At 54.6% G+C, this 5,000-nt stretch overlaps 1 non-coding gene across 1 annotated transcript; it reads right to left on the bottom strand.

The window, feature by feature from the left end:
• Positions 1 to 44: 44 nt before the first annotated feature.
• LOC124762598 lies at positions 45 to 1,954 on the bottom strand. The gene has a single exon (XR_007012567.1). It is a non-coding gene; the product is annotated as a small subunit ribosomal RNA (ribosomal RNA).
• Between the last annotated feature and the right edge of the window lie 3,046 nt (positions 1,955 to 5,000).

Here is a 5,000-nt window from a genome sequence, read left to right as displayed (position 1 = left end):
TGCGCGACACGACACGCACATCGAAAGACATGCAGTCTAGTCGGTAATGATCCTTCCGCAGGTTCACCTACGGAAACCTTGTTACGACTTTTACTTCCTCTAAATGATCAAGTTTGGTCATCTTTCCGGTAGCATCGGCAACGACAGAGTCAATGCCGCGTACCAGTCCGAAGACCTCACTAAATCATTCAATCGGTAGTAGCGACGGGCGGTGTGTACAAAGGGCAGGGACGTAATCAACGCGAGCTTATGACTCGCGCTTACTGGGAATTCCTCGTTCATGGGGAACAATTGCAAGCCCCAATCCCTAGCACGAAGGAGGTTCAGCGGGTTACCCCGACCTTTCGGCCTAGGAAGACACGCTGATTCCTTCAGTGTAGCGCGCGTGCGGCCCAGAACATCTAAGGGCATCACAGACCTGTTATTGCTCAATCTCGTGCGGCTAGAAGCCGCCTGTCCCTCTAAGAAGAAAAGTAATCGCTGACAGCACGAAGGATGTCACGCGACTAGTTAGCAGGCTAGAGTCTCGTTCGTTATCGGAATTAACCAGACAAATCGCTCCACCAACTAAGAACGGCCATGCACCACCACCCACCGAATCAAGAAAGAGCTATCAATCTGTCAATCCTTCCGGTGTCCGGGCCTGGTGAGGTTTCCCGTGTTGAGTCAAATTAAGCCGCAGGCTCCACTCCTGGTGGTGCCCTTCCGTCAATTCCTTTAAGTTTCAGCTTTGCAACCATACTTCCCCCGGAACCCAAAAGCTTTGGTTTCCCGGAGGCTGCCCGCCGAGTCATCGGAGGAACTGCGGCGGATCGCTGGCTGGCATCGTTTATGGTTAGAACTAGGGCGGTATCTGATCGCCTTCGAACCTCTAACTTTCGTTCTTGATTAATGAAAACATACTTGGCAAATGCTTTCGCTTCTGTTCGTCTTGCGACGATCCAAGAATTTCACCTCTAACGTCGCAATACGAATGCCCCCGCCTGTCCCTATTAATCATTACCTCGGGTTCCGAAAACCAACAAAATAGAACCGAGGTCCTATTCCATTATTCCATGCACACAGTATTCAGGCGGGCTTGCCTGCTTTAAGCACTCTAATTTGTTCAAAGTAAACGTGCCGGCCCACCGAGACACTCAATAAAGAGCACCCTGGTAGGATTTCAACGGGGTCCGCCTCGGGACGCACGAGCACGCACGGGGCGGTCGCACGCCTTCGGCTCGCCCCACCGGCAGGACGTCCCACGATACATGCCAGTTAAACACCGACGGGCGGTGAACCAACAGCGTGGGACACAAATCCAACTACGAGCTTTTTAACACGCAACAACTTTAATATACGCTATTGGAGCTGGAATTACCGCGGCTGCTGGCACCAGACTTGCCCTCCAATAGATACTCGTTAAAGGATTTAAAGTGTACTCATTCCGATTACGGGGCCTCGGATGAGTCCCGTATCGTTATTTTTCGTCACTACCTCCCCGTGCCGGGAGTGGGTAATTTGCGCGCCTGCTGCCTTCCTTGGATGTGGTAGCCGTTTCTCAGGCTCCCTCTCCGGAATCGAACCCTGATTCCCCGTTACCCGTTACAACCATGGTAGGCGCAGAACCTACCATCGACAGTTGATAAGGCAGACATTTGAAAGATGCGTCGCCGGTACGAGGACCGTGCGATCAGCCCAAAGTTATTCAGAGTCACCAAGGCAAACGGACCGGACGAGCCGACCGATTGGTTTTGATCTAATAAAAGCGTCCCTTCCATCTCTGGTCGGGACTCTGTTTGCATGTATTAGCTCTAGAATTACCACAGTTATCCAAGTAACGTGGGTACGATCTAAGGAACCATAACTGATTTAATGAGCCATTCGCGGTTTCACCTTAATGCGGCTTGTACTGAGACATGCATGGCTTAATCTTTGAGACAAGCATATGACTACTGGCAGGATCAACCAGGGAGCTGCGTCAACTAGAGCTGAGCAGCCGGCCGCCCGGGAGTGTGTCCCGGGGGCCCGCGCGAACACGCAAGCGTCCGCTCAATCATTCTGCAAACAGGAGGAGGCTGAGCTCCCCTGCACAATACACCTCGAAACCCTCTCAGGTCCCGGCGGCGCGCAGCGCCGTCCCAAGTACTTGGTCGGGTTCGAGAGAGGCGCAATCGCCCGGAGTTAGGCGAGTAGACGCTTTCGGTGCGACCACCCGTGCTCCCAACTGAGCTTGCCGCTGCCGACAGAGGCCCGGGAGCGTGCTGTCGTGGCATTGCCGGCGGGAGACAACACGCGCCACCTACGGTGACCGGCAGCTCCAACGCCAGCGCCACAGAAGGACAAAAGCCCCACTTGGGTGCCGAAGCGAACTCTCCCAGCACAGCGCACACGCCAACACATCCGCACAGCTGCGATACAAACCACCAGCGAGAACCGCTGGGGCGACCGAGCAGCAGACGGCGTCGCGGCGCCGAGCGCCGGGCGGCGGCGCATCCTCAACGCACACAGTCCTCAATCGGACCAGCACACTGCAGATGTCCACCGCGCTTCGCACCGGGCCCGCGAGGACCTACTTTGGCCGCACGGCGCCGCGCGCAGGGTGCGCCGGCGCGCAGCTGCGACGCCTGCCGCGTCCGTCGGCCGGCGCGCCTGCCACTGGCCGCCCCCACCAGCCGGCTGTAGCGCGTGCGCCCACGCACCGCGCGGCCAGCACGCCGGGAGGCGCCCCCTCACCGGCCGGGGACGGTCCCACCCAGCCACCGCCGCGTATCGCTTCACACCCAGATGCCGTTCAGTTTCGTCGGCATGGTGGGTATCGCTGGAACAACCGGTTAGTACCTCAACCTATCGTCGCCATCACCGATTCACCCCTAGCGAGAACAACCGCACCACAACGGGTTACCATTTCTTCATTTGCGTAACTTCACCAGAAAACGTAGGCGTCCATCGCCATTTGCAACTTCAACCATTATTGCATGCCTGTGTCAGGTGTCACGCCACACTACGTCTGCCCACATACACGCAACAAAATGTGCACGCCTAGACAATACGTGGAAGGTGGCCCCCGTACGTATGCGATGTCCATTGCTCGAACGACTGTCAACCGGCTTCTGTAGCATGTCGCAGATATGGAACGCGCTGCACCATGCCATCACGGTGTGTGAGGAGAGACGACTAGGTCCGAATACATCAACAGACAGCTCATGCTGATCGCCATCCACGGCGTCCGTTCCTCCCACACGTCTCTATGGCGTACCACACTGCAATCCAGCTCTCATAGGGAGACGACACGTAGCTGCGTGCACAATATTTGCACTGTATGGTCCGCCGTTTTTGGGCGCAGTCGTTGTACGGTCACACATGTGCCACGATGTATCATTCAGTACATAAGGACGAATGTGCAGTACAGATTGTGGTTCACGCGTACGACATCAGCGGACAGTTGACACAGGCCGCACCACAACGTAGCCTGCGTACGTCGCATGCGAAGGGCATTGAACATGCAAACTTGTCACCAACCACCTTGCGAAGGCAGGGGGCAAGGTGGGGACGTGGGGAGAGGTGGGGGGGGGGGGGGGGCGGCATGTACGCCCTGCTGCCATCCACATTACAGTGTACAGCAGGAGCATGTGGAAAGTCAGCAAGACTTGCAAGGTGTTTAACATGAAGCGATACACAGGGGAGCGGGCAGTGCGAGTAGCGAACTATATTGCGAGGGTTGCGGGTGGGCAACACTACACTAATTGAACGAGTCGTATAACAATTACAGAGCAGGTTTAGGCGACAACGTGGGTTACGATAGGCGACAACGTGGGTTACGTTAGGGGACAACGTGGGTTACGTTAGGGGACAACGTGGGTTACGTTAGGGGACAACGTGGGTTACGTTAGGGGACAACGTGGGTTACGTTAGGGGACAACGTGGGTTACGTTAGGGGACAACGTGGGTTACGTTAGGGGACAACGTGGGTTAGGTTAAGGCACAACATGGGTTAGGTTAAGGCACAACATGGGTTAGGTTAAGGCACAACATGGGTTAGGTTAAGGCACAACATGGGTTAGGTTAAGGCACAACATGGGTTAGGTTACGGCACAACATGGGTTAGGTTAAGGCACAACATGGGTTAGGTTAGGGGACAACATGGGTTAGGTTAGGGGACAACATGGGTTAGGTTAAGGCACAACATGGGTTAGGTTAAGGCACAACATGGGTTAGGTTAGGGGACAACATGGGTTAGGTTAGGGCACAACATGGGTTAGGTTAGGGGACAACATGGGTTAGGTTAGGGGACAACATGGGTTAGGTTAGGGGACAACATGGGTTAGGTTAGGGGACAACATGGGTTAGGTTAGGGGACAACATGGGTTAGGTTAGGGGACAACATGGGTTAGGTTAGGGGACAACATGGGTTAGGTTAGGGGACAACATGGGTTAGGTTAAGGCACAACATGGGTTAGGTTAGGGGACAACATGGGTTAGGTTAGGGGACAACATGGGTTAGGTTAGGGGACAACATGGGTTAGGTTAGGGGACAACATGGGTTAGGTTAAGGCACAACATGGGTTAGGTTAGGGCACAACATGGGTTAGGTTAGGGCACAACATGGGTTAGGTTAGGGCACAACATGGGTTAGGTTAGGGGACAACATGGGTTAGGTTAGGGGACAACATGGGTTAGGTTAGGGGACAACATGGGTTAGGTTAGGGGACAACATGGGTTAGGTTAGGGGACAACATGGGTTAGGTTAGGGGACAACATGGGTTAGGTTAGGGGACAACATGGGTTAGGTTAGGGGACAACATGGGTTAGGTTAGGGGACAACATGGGTTAGGTTAGGGGACAACATGGGTTAGGTTAAGGCACAACATGGGTTAGGTTAAGGCACAACATGGGTTAGGTTAGGGGACAACATGGGTTAGGTTAGGGGACAACATGGGTTAGGTTAGGGGACAACATGGGTTAGGTTAAGGCACAACATGGGTTAGGTTAGGGGACAACATGGGTTAGGTTAAGGCACA

This window comes from Schistocerca piceifrons, unplaced genomic scaffold (assembly GCF_021461385.2).
Source record: "Schistocerca piceifrons isolate TAMUIC-IGC-003096 unplaced genomic scaffold, iqSchPice1.1 HiC_scaffold_605, whole genome shotgun sequence".
NCBI lineage: Eukaryota > Metazoa > Arthropoda > Insecta > Orthoptera > Acrididae > Schistocerca > Schistocerca piceifrons.
The sequence above is the reverse complement of the archived record's forward strand: the minus strand, read 5'-3'. Positions and strand labels throughout refer to the sequence as shown.